Raw genomic sequence first — 19,074 nt, 5'->3', positions numbered from 1 at the left:
AAAACAGTCCCCAACACACACACGAATCACGAGGTGCTGCCGCAATCAGGGTAATAACTCGATCGCTATTACGATTTAACGTTCGATCGATTATAACTATCCAACGATTGTTTGAGTGCTGCTCAAATTGAGCTGATACTTTATTATTCATTGTGATTTCGACTTGAATGTTTGAGTGTTGTTCGAATTCGGACTATGCTCTGTCATTCGTTGTGAATCCATTGAATTATTAAGTATTGCACTTATTAATTGTTGTGAGGGTTTAATCTCGTGAATTGACGTAACTGCTGAATTAGTTACTAACCCGTTTGTGTGTGTGCATTTTATTTAAATTAGGTTAATCACAGGCAAATCAGTAAGGCTTAAACTCTGCTCGTAAAATCTGCAAAGTGAGTCATTCTCTTTTTATCAATTGTTTTACAAAACTCCAAATTATTTTCAAAGTTATAATTACAGGGATTAAGTCTTTGTAATCACCATATTACAGCCGGTATGTGGGGTTTTGTATACATTACTTGATAATCTTCAACATTGGGGCAGCCAATGGGTGATATGACCATAATCACAGACACCACTGGACAGGTGGGCCAGTGGGTCGAGTGGTAAAGTACCGTGGGTAGTTGGTTTGATAATCAGAAACATTGTAATCGCTCTTAATACTGTGAATTATAACTAATATGTCGTTTTAGTAAAATGAATGATTCACGCAGTATTTCCCCGCTGACAAAACCTTTTTCAAACATGTTTCAGGTGATATGTTGTGAGCAAAGAAAGAGAAGTGCCGTGAAGCACTCCCAGTTTAGAAAAGTGGCTCATTGTAAATAAATAAAAGAAACATGTTTTGAAAATAAAGATTTCCCGGAGAAATCACATTATTGTAAATTATGGGATTTTATCCCTCAGTTATAAAACGGGCAGTTTGAATTATTAAAAGATCCTGTTTTAAAAAGACTTCCGCTGTCGCCTAAAAATTTAAATACCGCAGGATTTCTGTCTCGCGGCTCCTGAAACGGGTAAAACCGGGTCAGGGGCCGTGACATCGTGTCTAGGTCATCAAACCGTTATCATTGTTTTCTAGTAGTTTTGCTTCTTTACCATTGATTTGCATGCGATAGATAAATTCTTTAGACTCATTATCGCATGTTCCCATTGATCATTGATTATTGCCATAGAAGTGCCTTATTGTACTAGTTGTCTTGACTTAAGTGTACCGTTTTATTGACCTCAATACCCGAGCACATCCACCTATGGGGACATAGGGCGTCATCATCGGCACCGATGACGTGCACCATCCGTGACGGTGTGATTAGTTCACGGCGTCTCTATATTAGTATTTATTGTTTATGGATTATTGAGAGGCGTATGGATCGATCCTAGGATATTATTGTTACTTATTGGTATTGGGATAGGGGTGTGTGCCCACATCCCCTCTACATATTGGTACATTGGAACTGCAGCTAATGTACACATTGCTTATTGTTTATTGTCATTGGCTCACATGGGTATTTCCACATAGATTCTTATCGTATTGATTGACCATTGATTAGTGTTGACTGTATCGTTACATTGTTATTGTCATAGTATCGTTTCACCATTGATCGAACACCGTATTGATCGTTACCGCTATTGCTATTATTTTTCCGTTACTGGGCAATTTTTGGCTCAGCCGTGTTTCTTTTGTTGTTTTCTCTTGTTTCTTAAACAGGTACTCAGGGGAACTTGGGGAAAAGCGCGAAGAGAGAAAACTTAATGGCTAGAGTTGGAAATAAGGAGTTTAAAATAATTTGCTATTTAAATTTTAGACATCTTTATTGTCGTTAAGACCGTTGTGTGGTTTTAGATTTTTAAACCTTTGGAGTTAATGTTTTATTTGAGTTAAGTTTTAAAATGTCTCTGATCACTGTATTGGGTGACACGTCAGCCCCTTTCGGGCCGGGGTGTTACAGTTATGGTATCAGAGCTTTAGGCTCTTTCCTGTTGAAGATTTAAACTAAATAACTAAAGACATGTGAGATTGGGTAGATGTTGGGTTAGGTATTTTCCTTATGTGCTAAGTTTGTATTGTTTGCTTATTGCTTCTATCTAAATTCCTAACGTGTTTTTCTAGATGCCTCCTCGTCGCCAGACACGCAACCCGAATCGTCAAAATAATGGAGGACCAAACGAGCCTGATCCAGCCGTTGTAGCCGCTATGACTCAGGCTCTTACTGCCGTACTGCCAACTCTGGTTCAGGCAATACGTAATCCGAATCCAAACCCAAATCCCAATCCGAACCCTACTCCGAATCCAAACCCGAATCCTAATCCCAATCCGAACCCTAACCCGAATCCAAACCCAAAACCGAACAATACGGGTGGCAATATGGGAATACAAGATTGGCTAGCTCATTTCGTGAAACATAAAACGAGATCGTTTACTAAGGCATCCACACCAGCAGTGCGATTGGATTTCTCACATTGAGAAGATTTTCACTGTACTTAGGGTTGATGAGTAATACAGGGCTAGTTTAGCAGCTTATAAGTTGGAAGAAGATGTGCATGTTTGGTGGGAGTCTGTTTTAAGAGAAAGAGGAGGTCCAGCATTTGTAGAAACTCTAACTTGGAATGGCTTTTGTGATCTTTTCTTTGAGAAGTACTTTACTGTGGTGGATAAAGGAGCGTATCGGCGTGAGTATCATAGTATCCGCCAACGGAATGATGAATCACTTACCGACTTCACTGATCGATTTTATAGACTTATTGGTTTTCTTGGGGCTGCTGCAGGGTCAGATCCAACAATACCAGCAACAGATCCAGGCTCAACCACTGAATCAAAGGGGAAATCAAAATCCTACCCAGCATCCATTGTGTAATCATTGCAACAAACATCACCCAGGTATTTGTCGCCGACTTACTGGAGCTTGTCTTAGTTATGGGAGATGGGGCATATGGTCAAACAGTGCCCTAAGGCTAGGAACCGAGCAGCTGATACTAATAAGGGAGCTAATGTGCCACAGAATACTGGAGGACGAGTATTCACATTGACTACAGTGGAAGTTGCTAATACTCCAGGTATTGCTTCCCATTTTTTTCCTTCTTTTATTGATCGTGATTTACCTGTTTCATTGGTTCTCGTTTCGTACAACTATTGTCTCTTATTAGTCACCATTGCACTAGGTACTGTTTCGGGTATTATTTATCTTGTTGATCGCGACGTATATGTGTTATTTGATACTGGGGCAACCCATTCGATAGTCTCACAGGTATTTGCCCGACACCTTAAAATCGTGCCTTCTCCTTTGGATCATGCCTTAATTATTTCCACACCTATGGGAAATCCTACTATTATTACTCACATCAATAGATATTGCCCGCTTGTGGTCGGAATATTGTTCGTAAAGCGAATCTTCATCCTATGCAAATGGGAGATTTTGATGTCATTTTAGGCATGGATTGGTTGGCTATGCATCGAGCAACCATTGATTGTCACTCTAAGCGAATTATCTTTGGTGACCTCCATTTTCCCGAATCTATTTTTCAAGGGACTCAACCTCGAAAATCTACCAAAATCATTTCTGCTCTTAAGGCTCAAAAGCTAATATTACACGGGTGTGAAGGATTTTTAGCTGCTATTAAAGATACGTTTGTGGATGCACCCAGTATTGGAAATTTCCTATTGTTCGAGATTATTCTGACGTCTTTCCAGAAGAACTTCCAGGGTTACCACCTGATCGTGAGGTAGAGTTCACTATTGATCTAGTTCCCGGGGCTGAACCTATTTCTAAGGCACTGTATCGTATGGCCCCATTGGAATTGAAGGAGTTGAAGGAGCAATTACAAGAACTTCTGGAACGTGGATTCATTCGACCGAGTGTATCACCATGGGGAGCACCGGTATTATTCGTGAAGAAGAAGGATGGTAGCATGCGGTTATGCATCGACTACCGGGAGCTTAACAAAATCACCATTCGTAATCGTTATCCTTTACCACGTATTGATGACCTTTTTTATCAGCTCCAAGGAGCGAAGTTTTTCTCTAAAATCGATCTCAGATCAGGGTGCCATCAATTGAAGGTCCGAGATCAAGATGTTTCTAAGACAGCGTTTCGTACCCGGTATGGTCACTATGAGTTTCTAGTCATGCCTTTTGGATTGACAAATGCTCCTGCCGTCTTTATGGATCTCATGAACCGAGTATTTCATGAGTATCTGGATTGCTTTGTTATTGTGTTCATTGATGATATTCTGGTATTTTCTAAGAGCCAAGAAGAACATGAGGACCACCTTCACACTGTTCTTGAAACCCTTCGCGAGAAGAAGTTATATGCAAAGTTTTCGCAGTGCGACTTTTGGCTTGAGAAAGTGGCATTCCTAGGCCACATTGTATCAGCTGACGGTATCACTATGGACCCGTCTAAGGTAGAGGCTATCACTAAATGGCCCGGACCGACCTCGGTTACAGAAGTCAGGAGTTTTCTTGGGCTAGCGGGTTACTATCGACGTTTTGTGGAAGGATTTTCTATGATAGCTCTACCACTCACGCAACTTTTAAGAAAAGGGATAAAATTTTCTTGGAACGATGATCGGGAAAAGAGCTTTGAGACGCTAAAGCAAAGGCTTGTATCTGCTCCTATTCTTACTCTCCCTTCTGGCTCTGGTGGATTTGATATATATAGTGATGCATCAAAGAAAGGGCTTGGTTGTGTTCTCATGCAGCATGGAAAAGTTATTGCTTATGCCTCACGTCAACTCAAACCCTACGAGGTGAACTATCCGACACATGATTTAGAGTTAGCAGCAATGGTTTTTGCACTCAAGATTTGGAGGCATTATCTTTATGGGGAGACATGTAACATATTTACCGACCATAAGAGCCTTAAGTATATTTTCACTCAGAAGGAGATTAACATGAGGCAGAGGAGATGTTTAGAATTACTCAAAGATTACGACGCTAACATTCAGTACCACCCTGGCAAAGCTAATGTTGTAGCAGATGCATTAAGTAGGAAGAGTTCAGGAGCTTTAGCTTGTTTAACTCTTCAGCCTTATATTCTATCAGATTTGAACCGCTCAGAGATTGGTCTACAGTTTGATGAGTCTGTTGGTTATTTAGCGAGACTAAAGATTGAACCAAACCTTATCACGCAGATAAAGGAAGCTCAACAACAGGATGGTGAGCTTTGGGCAATCTTGCAAAACTTAGAGGTGGGGAAGCAATCTGAATTTCGAGTCGATGAGCATGGGACGATATGGTGTGGGAAATGTTTATGTGTGCCGGATGATTCCACTATTCGTGAACAGTTATTAGCTGAGGCACATAGTTCACCATTTTCTATTCACCCTGGATCCACAAAGATGTATAGAGATCTAAGGCAACATTTTTGGTGGAATGGTATGAAAGAAGATATAGCTAGATATGTTAGCCAGTGCCTGATTTGCCAGCAAGTGAAGATTGAACATTAAAGAGCTAGTGGATTATTACAGCCTTTGGACATTCCGGTTTGGAAGTGGGATGATATTTCTATGGACTTCGTAACGGGTCTTCCAAGAACTCTTAAGAAGAATGACGCTATTTGGGTTATAGTTGATAGGCTCACAAAGTCTGCTCATTTCTTGCCTATTCAAAAGGGGTATCCAGTGAGTAAGTTATCAGAGATATCCTTCGTGATATTATTCGATTGCATGGAACACCATCTTCTATAGTATGTGATAGGGATCCACGATACATATCACGATTCTGGAAAGGTTTACAAAATGCTTGGGGTACCAAGATACGGTTTAGCACTGCTTTCCATCCACAAACTGATGGGCAGTCTGAGCGTACTATTCAGACCTTGGAAGACATGCTTAGGGCATGTGCACTGGAGTGGACTGGAAACTGGGATGAATACTTATGCTTGGTAGAGTTTGCTTACAACAATAGTTGGCAAGCTCGTATTGATATGGCACCGTTTGAGTTGTTATATGGACGTAAATGTCGAGCTCCCATTTGTTGGGAGGAAGTTGGTGAAAAATTGATTGAGGGTCCCGAACTTGTGCAGATCACAAATGAAAAGGTTGTTATTGCTCGTGAAAAACTCAAGAAAGCTCAGAGTAGACAAAAGAGCTATGCAGATCGTCACCGACGAACTTTAGAATTTGATGTTGGTGAAAAAGTGTTTCTGAAAGTGTTTCTGCAGAGGTGTTCAACGTTTTGGTATAAAAGGGAAATTGAGTCCTCGTTTTATCGGACCATTTGAGATATTGGAGAAAATTGGTGAAGTTTCATATCGTTTAGCTCTACCACCACAGTTATCGCACGTGCATAATTTTTTTCATGTATCGTTGTTACGCGGGTATAATTACCATACTCTTCATGTTGTGAACTATCCTCTACACGAGATTCATGAGGACTTGTCGTACAAAGAGGAACCCGAGGCTATTCTGGATCGACAGGAGCGTGTCATGCGTAAGAAATCTATACCTTTTGTCAAAATCTTATGGAAAAACCATCCGGAACGTGAGGCCACTTGGGAATCAGAGGATGCAATCCGTTCTCAATATCCGAGTCTATTCGAAACTTAGTTTATTCGTCGATATTGTGAACCCCTAACTTTTCCGCCTTATGGTACGTACTTGATTTTTAATTATTGACTTCTCGTATTGTTAATACAAAGTGTTTGTATTCTCGTGTCTATAATCCTCAAATTTCGAGGACAAAATTTTTTTAAGAGGTAGAGGGTTGAAATACCCGTATTGTTGGTGTCAATTGTTAGCTGACAATAATTTCGATGACGAAATTTTCTTTTAAGGAAGGTAGAATTGAAATATACGAAATTTTAAAATCCCAATCAACTAAACCAGATAAGTATCTTGACAAGTTATTATGTTATAATTCAATGCTTCATGCGTTGGTTGATTAAATATATATATATATATATATATCATAAGGCTAAATAATTAATATACTATGATGATATCAAGAATAATAAAGAAAACAAAGTTTAAATAGCGTTGTAAATAGAAGAAAGAAAACCATACATGTGTATCTCGATCGAATTGAATACATCAACTATTAATCTTTAATATCTCACAAAAGAAGAAAGCTAATTAATATTAATACTAATAATAATAATATAGCACATACTACATTAATTTATGGTGTTATTTTAGAACACATACAATAGTAATAAAATAAAAGTTAGCCACCAAACCCTATCTCAAATTCCGATGTTATCACGTTCAACTTCAACTGAATGCCTAAAGAATCTGCTTGAATATTCGTTCATACACCCCACGATCTCATTCAGTTACCACATATTCATATCAACACCATCGCACAACCTCAAACTTCCGCCCTAGTTTGAGTTGCCGTTAACGCTGAAGCAGCCGGCGAGTCGTCATCGTTGCATCACCAGTTGGGTATCTACGACACCTTCAAGTTTCGGTCTGCCGGAAGCACAAAATTGTTGGTTTCGCTCAGATCTGTTTCACAATTAAGGTACCACGTCGAAACCAAGTCTAGTTAGAATTTAGTTGTTTAGTTCCGTTAGTTGATTTTTGTTTTCTTTCTCCGGCGACATTGGCAGCTGCCGCACACCCTCTTGTTTGATCAATCGTGGTCGTTGCGTAGTTTCTTTCTCGTCTTTGTCTAACCCAGGTACAAATCTTCCTAATCCCCCACTGTATCATGTTTCTATGAAGATGAATAAATCGTGTTGAGTCGTTTCTATTGATATACGCAGTCACGTCTTCGCCACTTAGACGTTAAAACCACTCCAACACACCGAAGTTTCTGCGCAGTCTTTGTTTCAGTTCCATCAACTCTCAGTCTCTCGAGGTACCTATACCAACTAGTTGTATTAAATTATACACGTAAGAATATAAGATGGTTTTGAAGTGTATTGAATTATCAAAGGTTGTCAAGGAACTCAAGTAATGAACTTATATGTATATGACTTTGAGTAGAGGTGCTTGCCTGTAGGTACGATGCCACCCATTCATGCACACAAAATACATGTTTTTCCTTTTCGAAGCAGTTATGACTTGGTTTTGAAACAAAGAGTAAAACTTAGAGAAGTAAATCAAAGATATTTGAAAAGAAAATTATAAAAACAAAAGGTGTTGTTAGTTGATCATTGAAACGCATGAATGAAAGTCTTAGAAGTTTTTTTAAATAATAATAATAATAATAATAATAATAATGCATTGCTGTGATATAAGGAAATTAATAAACATATGTTATATTAAAACATAAATAATTACAGAACCGATATAATACAAGAACAAATGTATTTTATAGGTTTTCGCAAACGATTGGGAAGAAATTAGCATTGTTGGTATTATCATAAAAGATCGCTTAAGGTATGGATTTTGTGGTGTTTTTCTCATAGCATTTTATATCGTTATTGTACTCATCGTGTCTAGGTCATCGAACCGTTATCATTGTTTTCTAGTAGTTTTGCTTCTTTACCATTGATTTGCATGCAATAGATAAATTCTTTAGACTCATTATCGCATGTTCCCATTGATCATTGATTATTGCCATAGAAGTGCCTTATTGTACTAGTTGTCTTGACTTAAGTGTACCATTTTATTGACCTCAATACCCGAGCACATCCACCTATGGGGACATAGGGCGTCATCATCGGCACCGATGACGTGCACCATCCGTGACGGTGCGATTAGTTCACGGCGTTTCTATATTAGTATTTATTGTTTATGGATTATTGAGAGGCATATCGATCGATCCTAGGATATTATTGTTACTTATTGGTATTGGGATAGGGGTGTGTGCCCACATCCCCTCTACATATTGATACATTGGAACTGCAGCTAATGTACACATTGCTTATTGTTTATTGTCATTGGCTCACATGGGTATTTCCACATAGATTCTTATCGTATTGATTGACCATTGATTAGTGTTTACTGTATCGTTACATTGTTATTGTCATAGTATCGTTTCACCATTGATCGAACACTGTATTGATCGTTACCATTATTGCTATTGTTTTTCCGTTACTGGGCAATTTTTGGCTCAGCCGTGTTTCTTTTGTTGTTTTCTCTTGTTTCTTAAACAGGTACTCAGGGGAACTTGGAGAAAAGTGCGAAGAGAGAAAACTAAATGGCTAGAGTTGGAAATAAGGAGTTTAAAATAATTTGCTATTTAAATTTTAGACATCTTTATTGTCGTTAAGACCGTTGTGTGGTTTTAGATTTTTAAACCGTTGGAGTTAATGTTTTATTTGAGTTAAGTTTTAAAATGTCTCTGGTCACTGTATTGGTGACACGTCAGCCCCTTTCGGGCCGTGGTGTTACACTTACGGTCCGCTAGGGGTTTGAAACCTTTTGCGAGCCTTACGGACCGTAAGGCTACACCCTTGCGATCCGCAAGGGTGCCGCTAGTAGTAAATTGGCAGTTGGCAGCTACAGCCTTGTGCCAACAAGCTCTGGTCTGCGCCACCTTTCCTCCTCCTTTGGATATCTGGGGTGCCACTAATGCTGCTCTTAACACTTCTCATGACACTTATCATGCTCTAATCACTCCAAGATTAGTATAAACAGGTGTTATTCATGAACCATTTCTTCACACCTTCACATTTTTTCTTCTCATCTATTTGGAGCTTGCTTCTGGACTTGAAGCCTCCATTTATGAGTTATAATCTTTCTATCTAAACACCAGTAAGTGTTCTTTCTAGTCTATTTCAGTTTATTAGCTAAAAGCCAAGCAAATTGACTTTTGCTTTGACTTTCGGTTCTGACCATTTCGGTCAAGTCAAAGTTCAAATTGAACTTTGCAACGTGATAATACTAATTAGGGTATTAATTCCCCACGATTATACCCTATGACCATCACGTTTAGTATGAGAAATGACAAGTCAAACATGTATAAAATAAAAGTAAAAAACACAGATTTTGCAATTTACGGCGAATGAGCTTTAAAGTATCGAAACTATAAGTTTTAACATTATAATAGTTTATATAACATTATAAGACTTGTTTTATCATGTCTCACTCATCATATTCAGTTTATCACTCAATTCCTAGTCCAAAGTCAAACAGTTTGACTTCTGCTTTGACTTTCGATTTTGACCCGCTTGGTCAACCTTAAAACCCATCAAGCCCGACTATGTGACCATAATAATATAATCCCCTATGATTATATCTTCTGGTCATTTCTTTTGATGGGTCAATTGACGAGTCAATTATATAAACCTTAAAAAGTTAAAAAAGCCCTTTTGGCATAAAAACAAATAAAATGATTTTAAACCTTGGTGATCTATATTCTGACTTCAAGACTGATCATTTAACATCATAAAGTGTGTTTTGACTTACCGGACTCATCACAGACTTATTCGACCACCCGATCCCGTATATACGCTCAGGACTAGTTTAAATGATATAAAACATATAAACTAGTCAAATCGGGTTAAACCTCTTCAAAACCTTTCAAGTTCAGAATGTTTAGTTAATAAACCCATATTACATAAGAATCCGTAGTCGTACGAGTATAAACCACATTCTATCCGGTCAACGCTTAATCTAGCGGATCCGAGCGTATTCTAAAGTTAACCGGTCAAAGTCAAAGACTTACAAATGATCCGTTAACATTCTAACGGATGATATTTATGTTCATTCTAGACTGTAGAGCCTCCAGTAAATTGTGCCTAGACTGATATACTTTAAATACTATTGTGCTATACGGAATAAATACATTGTTTTTATAAAAACTAGCACAGGTAAATACATATAGCCTATTTCAATTATAAAGACTTGTGATATGGCACTAGCCACTTGGTCAGGTATTGAAAAAAGGCTAATATTGTCATAGAAATGCAATAATCCGTTTTAATCCATAATGCTTGATAACATTAAACACTTGGAGGTTAATATGACTGTATCCGGACGTCTCGACTTATTTAAATGCAAATGGTCATGAAATAAGCGCGGGGTGTAGGCATACACCTGACCGACACAAATAATAAATATGGTGTGTCTATTGATTATGTACCGACTTTTGATTTCTGGTACCCAATTGTATTGACAAGCATGTAAAACTGGTGACAAGAAACATACTTTATGCCAAAGTTAAAAGAAAATGAATACCAAATGGTTTCAAAGGATTTTCAAAAAGATTTCCAAAAGCGTCGGTTAATAATATTTACCAGTGAAAACTGACATATTTTTAAAGATTAAGCGCAGGTTAAGCAAGTACGAAATAGGTTGGTTATAAACCTTGGAAGTTGCGACTCTTTGGCTAAAGACCCGTTATAGTCTCAAGTCCGTTTTATTAGATCCTACCTTGTGGGACATTTTGTACCAAACAAGTTTGTATGTAATTTATTTATTATATTCAAGCTTTTACATTTAATATTTTTATTATCCTATCTTCTGCTGCCAAATGTGATACTGTTATCCGACCGTCACAAATAAACCCCTTGTCAAGGCCCACCGGGAAATCATGGTGTGACAAGTTGGTATCAGAGTCAGGTTTGAGAGATTTAGACACAAGCCTTTTGTTTCAAAACTCAAATATCACAATTGCAGATTCCATAGAAAAACTCCGAGTCTACATCTTCTAAGACTAGGCTAGTACTCCTATACATATATTTGAAAGGAAAGATGCCGCCAAGGCGCAAGGATAAGGAAAAGGACCTATGCGAGGTCGGGGACCTCCACCCCCGTAGCAGTCGCACTTGCAGCACTCCCATTTGCATGATTCACACTCATCACAACAGCCCCGACACTCTTTCTCACACCCCCAATCAAACAATTCCTTTCATGCCTCTAATTACCTCAATTCCCCACATCCCAGCCAGTACCAAGAGGATAGCGACTCCGACCCGAAGATGCCACCATCAGGAATTAACCAACACCCTATCGAATTATCAAGTGATACTGCATCTTATGTTGGATCCCCATACCAAGGCTCCGATGAATGGAACCAATATTTCGGGCAATTCACCTTTTACCACACCCCAAAACATCAAGCACCTGCTTATGCACCCCCTGAGATACCTCTTCCTCCACAAGATAACGCCTCGGTGTTGCCTCACCAACTTGTGGAACAGCAATAGCAAACGAAAACCTGTACCGGCGAGAATGTCGATACGTGCAGCCGTGCAGGAGAAAGACTCGTCTCTCTCCCACTTCTTCCCCTATCATCAAGCCAGTATGCAACAATACCGGAGTACCCATGTCGCAACCCCCGTCCCCTATACTACCCGGGAATGGGCGGACGCGGCCAGTTTCGGTGGTATCTGGTTTTTTTTCATTTTGGCAGCGGAAATTACATCAGGGTCGTAGTTAGAAAATATTTTATCAGAGTAAAATACCACACTTTCATAGTATTAAACATGTGGGAAAAATCCCAAGTTTTAAGTACACACATTTTCATAGGGATAATCCCTACTTTATTTAATAAAAACATCTCTTTATTTTAGGTAACTTTATAGCCACTTTTCCAAGCCTTCGGTGCTGTCCAACTGGCTTCTATTTGGCTTTTACATTTTGTTACCTGAAATGCGTTTAAAAACATTTGCCAGTGGAAAATACTAGTGAGTGAACCCCAGTTTAATCAAGTTTAGTAAAAACCATTGTACAGTATTGAGGGCGGTCACGCAATTACATTTGTTTCCATCTATTCAATTACCACCCACGGTACTGTCAACCCGACTTGTGGTCATGTTACTCCTCGCAAGGTAGTAACAAATTTTGTATACAAAACCCCAACATACCGATGATAATTGTAGAATACAAATACTCAATCATTGTTTAATATAGTGTTAATTAAGTGAGGTTTTGTAAAAACAATTTTCAAAAAGGAGATTACTCACATTGCTGTCTTAGGGTTTCCTTTAAGGATTTTCCTGATGATTATCTATAATTTACACAAATGCACACGCGTTAGTATAATAACCCAATATTTACATTAGTAACACCCTCTCCGAGACGGCATTCCAACGACTACGTCGGGCAGAACCTCGACAGCCGTTACGGAACCCTGGATCAATCGGGCAGCGTATCTAATACGTAACCAGGGTTATGATACTTACAACGGAGCAGAACTTCGTTAATTAGGGGGTATTATATCCGGAGATTATGCCTACTATGTGAAATTTCGAGAAAGGAAAAGAAATTGAGCGAGTTCGACTGAAGGCCTGAGCTCCCAATTTATAGGAGCTGAAATCGAGTTCCTCGCGGCCCGCGTAGAAGTCCTCTAAGGGCTTCGCGGCCCGCGTAGTAGGGTTAGTAGGGCCTAGCTCGTCCAGGTCATCACACTAGGTCCAACACGTTGCTACCACGTGGCAGTTCCGGGTTTCTCCTGGTGGCCTATCTGTCGCGGCCCGGGTAGGAAGTAGCCAAAGGCTATGCGGCCCGCGAGCGAAGTAAAAATCTTGTTTGTATTTTATTTTTAATTATATAATGTATTTGGGGCTCGGTTTTCGTATACGAGGTGTATTTTAGGATGTATTAGAATATTTTAAAATATATTAGGGTGTCGAAAATATTTTAGGAGGGTTGTTATATCCTCCCCACCTTGTTTTAGAGCTCGTCCTCGAGATCTATTGGAATAGGTGCGGGTATTTCCTTTGCATTTCTGATTCAAGCTCCCATGTATATTCTGGTCCTCTTTTGGAGTCCTATTTTACTTTGACCAGAATTAATCTCTTGTGCTTGAGGTTCTTAACTTTCCTATCTTCAATCTGTAGAGGCCTCTCTACAAACTTTAACTGCTCATTTACCTCTATATCCTTAAGAGGTACTATCAGTGATTCATCAGCTAAGCACTTCTTGAGATTAGATACATGAAATACATCATGTATTACTGCCATTTCCTCTGGCAGTTGTAGCTGATAGGCTACAGATCCTATTCTTCTAATAATCTTAAAAGGTCTAATGTATCTGGGACTTAGCTTTCCCCTCTTGATGAATCTTACCACTCCTTTCCAAGGAGAGACTTTCAATAACACTTTGTCACCTACCTGAAATTCCAATGGTTTCCGTCCGTTATCAGCATAACTCTTTTGTGATCACGTGCTACTTTTAGTCATTCCTTGACTTGAATAATTTTTTCGGTCGTTTCTTGCACTATTTCTGGTCCGGATAGTTGTTTTTCTCCAATTTCTGCCCAACAGACTGGGGTTTGGCACTTTCGTCCATAAAGTGCTTCGAATGGTGCAGCATTAATACTTGTGTGATAACTGTTATTATAAGAAAATTCTATTAATGGTAAGGGATCGTCCCAATTACCTCCGAAATCAATTACACAAGCTCTAAGCATGTCCTCCATTGTTTGAATTATCCTTTCACTTTGTTCGTCCGTTTGAGGATGATAGGCTGTGCTTAGATTCAACTTGGTTCCCATTGCTTTTTGGAAACTTGTCCAAAAATGAGAGGTAAAACGGCTATCTCTATCAGAAACAATTGATAAAGGAATTCCATGTAATGAAACTATTTCATTTACATACAATTTAGCTAACTGTTCCATATTGAAAGTTTTCTTCATTGATAGAAAATGAGCTGACTTAGTTAGCCTATCTACAATCACCCAGATTATATCATTACCTTTCCTTGTTTTGGGTAATTTGGTAACAAAATCCATTGTTATCAATTCCCATTTCCATACTGGCATTTCTAATTGTTGCAACAAACCTGAGGGTTTCTGATGTTCAGCTTTAACTTATGAACAGGTTAAACACTTAGAAACATAAGCTGCTATATCCTTTTTCATTCCTATCCACCAGAAATTCTTTCTTAAGTCCTGATACATCTTATCAGTTCCAGGATGCATCGTATATTTAGACTTATGGGCTTCTTCTAATATATGGTGGCGTAGGTTTCCTAATTTAAGTATCCACATTCTTTTCTTATGGAATCTCCAAATTCCATCCGTTCCTTGATCTAGTTCCTTTATCATTTCTTTTAGTTTTTCAGTATCATCCTTGATTACTGATTCTTGTGCTTTTCTAATCTGTTCATTTAAATCTACTTGCAGATTTAATTTAAGAGAACGTACCCTTTTTGGTTTTTCATGATACTTTCGACTTAAAGCATCAGCCAGTACATGAGCCTTTCCTGCATGATACTGGATATTACAATCATAATCACTAAGTATCTCCATCCAGCGTCTTTGTCTCATATTCAATTCCTTTTGCCCAAAAACATACCTTAAACTCTTATGATCAGTGAAAATGGTAAACTTACTACCGTAAAGTTAATTTATCCAAATCTTAAGGGCAAAAATTATGGCTCCTAGTTCTAAATCATGGGTTGAATAATTCTCTTCATGATTCTTAAGTTGTCTTGATGCATAAGCTATAACCTTTTGGCCTTGCATTAACACACATCCATAACCTAACTTAGAAGCGTCACAGTAGACTACAAAGTCTTCAGTTCCTTCTGGTAACGCTAATATGGGTGCATTGGTTAGTCTTTGCTTAAGAATTCTAAAGGCTTCTTCTTGTTTTGGTCCCCATTCAAACTTAACAGATTTACAAGTTAACTTAGTTAAGGGAATGGCTATTCTAGAAAAATCTCGAATAAATCTTCTTAATAACCAGCCAATCCTAAGAAACTTCTAACCTCGGTTGGCGACTCAGGGGTTTCCCATTTAGTAATTTCCTCGATCTTGGTGGGATCCACATGAATTCCTTCATGATTGACTAAATTTCCAAGAAACTGTACCTGTTCTAACCAAAACTCGCACTTCGAAAACTTAGCATAAAGCTTTTCTTTCTTTAATAAACTTAGAAGTGCGTGCAAATGCTTTGCATGTTCCTCCTTACTCTTAGAGTAAATGAGAATATCATCTATAAAGACGATTATGAATTTATCCAAATATGGCTTATACATTCGGTTCATCATGTCCATAAATGCGGCTGGGGCATTGGTTAAACCAAATGGCATGACAGTAAATTCATAATGGCCATACCTTGTTCTAAAAGCGGTCTTAGGAATGTCCTCTTCCTGTACCTTTAATTGATGATATCCTGATTGTAAATCGATTTTAGAGAAAAATCGAGCTCCTTGCAATTGATCGAACAGATCATCGAATCTTGGTAAGGGATACCGATTCTTAATCGTGACCTTGTTCAATTCACAGTAATCAATGCACATACGCATCGATCCGTCTTTCTTCTTGACGAATAAAATCGGCGCTCCTTATGGTGATGAGCTTGGCTGTATGAATCCTTTTTCCAATAATTCGTCTAACTGTTTCTTCAGCTCCTCCATTTCTGCGGGTGCCAAACGGTAGGGAGCTTTGGCAACCGGCGCTGTTCTTGGTAGCAGGTGAATTCTAAATTCAACTTCCTGTCTGGCGGTAGTCCTGGTAATTCTTCTGGAAATACATCTGAAAACTGAGACACTACTGGGATATCTTTTAATTCTTTTCCTTTAGTGTTAGTGATTATGGAAATCAAATACACTAATGATCCTTTTCTTATATAACTTGTTGTTTTCATCACAGAGATGAATTTCGTGGATCTAGATGCTTTATCTCCTTTAATTGTGATCTTTTCACCCTTTGGTGAATTTACTTGAATTGACTTTTGATCACATAATATATTGGCTTTATTGGTTACTAACCAATCCATTCCTAATACAACATCAAATCCTGCTAGATTCATTGGATAAAGGTTTGCAATAAACTTTTGATTTAAAAATTCTATTCTTGCTTCCTGCAAGATTTTAGAAATCCTAATGGTTTCTCCATTTGCTGTCTATATTAGACATTCTTGTGGGAGTTTAGTTAATGGTTGATTGAGAAGTTTGCAAAATGAAGTATTGATAAAACTTTGGTTCGCACCAAAGTCAAATAATACTTTAGAAAAAACATCATTAACTAAAAACGTACCGGCTATCACGTCCGGAATCATCTTGGCTTCATCTGCAGTCAGAACAAATGCTCTAGCATTTTTAGTGTTCTTGTTGCCCATGGCTGGAACTAGTTTTGGACAATTCGGCTTGATGTGACCTTTTTCTCCACAGTTAAAGCACATTCCATTGTTAGGTTTCCTTCTGCAGTCTTCCACCTTGTGTCCTGGTATCTTGCAGAAATTGCAGTAAGTGGAGCATTTTCCCGAATGCTTCTTCTTGCAGGCCTTACAGTAGGGTGCAGAGGTGAAACCTACATTTCTCTCACGGTTGGAATTTCCATAACGAAATTATTGGGTAAGCCTTTGAGCTAGGTTCTTCCTTTGATCCTCTTCCCGTGTACGCACTAACTCATCTGTCAAGGTATTTGTAGTTCTACAACTTCTTCTATGGTTTGAGGTCTAGCTGCCTTGACTATATGTCTAATCTCACTTATTAATCCCCAGATGTAATGGGAGATTAATACAGGTTCACATGATGCAAGGGTTGGCACTATTCTATCATATTCAAAGAATAATGTAGTGTATCCCTTACTATCCACTCCAGTCATCCTAAGGTTTAAGAACTTATTTGCTATTTGTTCTTTTTCATTGGGAGGGCAGAATTTGTAACACCCCTAAAATACCACATACGGAAACCCCCGCGAGGCGTGTGACGTACCAGGATCTAGCCACTAATCATGTTGAACTCATACAAGATTTCAAATAAAAGCTTTCATTCATTAAAATAAAGTGTTACAAAACATATTTATAACTCGTTGTGTTTAGTGGAAGCATAATACAAGTTTAAGTAAAACCCAAGTGTATAAAATCAACTAGTCTCGTTTCAAGTTTACATGTTCCTCGACCCATGACCACTCCAGCATCCCAGACAGCAAGTTCCACATCCATACATATCAATAACCAGCGAGCATGCACACATGTGTATCAAACAACGCTGGTGAGTTCGTAGTTTTACGAAAACGTTAGTTACCAAGTGTTTAGTTCCGTTCATTGATTACAATGTTGATAATACCCCGAATACAAGACGGCTCTCGAATTATTTTGCCCTTTCCCCAATGCTCCTATCAAAGCATTGGGCATGACTGGGTCATTAGCTCACACTTGTCCTCTCAGGTACGAGGTGAGGGTGCCAAACCTAGATAGCGCTACCAACTAATACCCCGTTACCTCTCAGGTAACAAACAAGATGGGACTTAAAGGTGATAGGATGAATGTATTATCCAACATTCCAGATTTTACCCACAAGACGTATTCCTCTCAGGAATACCCATTTGATTTACCCAAAAACTTATCCCTCTCAGGGATACCCAATGACTGTCCCACCCACCGGGACGCATGCTCAAGAGGAATGAACTCACCTTGGATTGCTCGGTATGTTAAGTTACCACCCAGTTAGTCAATCAACCCTACCGTGGTTACCAATAACAATTAGTTTCAAGATTTATCAATTATGTCACGTATTTCAGAGATCACATTTATCACAAGTATCATTGTGCATTACATAGCATATACTCAGTTCACACATGTGTTCACATCCCATGCATAACATACAATAACACACAACAGTTAGCTGGGCTATTTACCAAAGCCCAAGCCCAATCTATTTTCCCTTCGGCGAAGAACCCCAACTGTTCGTCAAAACTCCTCGACGAAACTCCCTCCGACGAAGAATCCCTATACTTCGTCGCGTTACATTTTTCGTCGGGGGTTCTTCGTCGTTGCCTTCTCACTTTGTTACAATTTAACAGTTTCCAACAACATCAACCATTCCACGATTGAACATCCTAGTTAAGAGTAATCATCAAGCATTCCGATTCGTTCCGAACATAACAGTTTCATCAAACTTTAAAATGTAATGTCAAATGCCAATCATCAAGCATTCAGATTCATTATATGATCATCACAGAATTTGGCATACCAAAGTCAATATTCAGTTCGAACAAATTATACAAGCATCACTTAACCATGGAACCCTAACTCGCCGTCATACGATTAAACCACACAATCAGATTTATCAAGTTGCCGTTCCATATGTTCATTACCCTAACACATGCTCGAACCCTAAGCCCATTGATTTAAACATCACGGTTAACCTCTAAATCCATGTTAACTATTATCATCACACCCAATTTGTTACAATTTCCAATGTCATACTACACTGGACATTCATACCCTACCGTTTAATCAGTTGGATCAAAATAATTCTATAAACAAAACCCTGATTCATGTTTTA

The sequence above is a fragment of the Helianthus annuus genome, chromosome 6, assembly GCF_002127325.2.
Source record: "Helianthus annuus cultivar XRQ/B chromosome 6, HanXRQr2.0-SUNRISE, whole genome shotgun sequence".
NCBI classification, from domain to species: Eukaryota; Viridiplantae; Streptophyta; class Magnoliopsida; order Asterales; family Asteraceae; genus Helianthus; species Helianthus annuus.
This window is presented reverse-complemented; position numbering follows the sequence as displayed.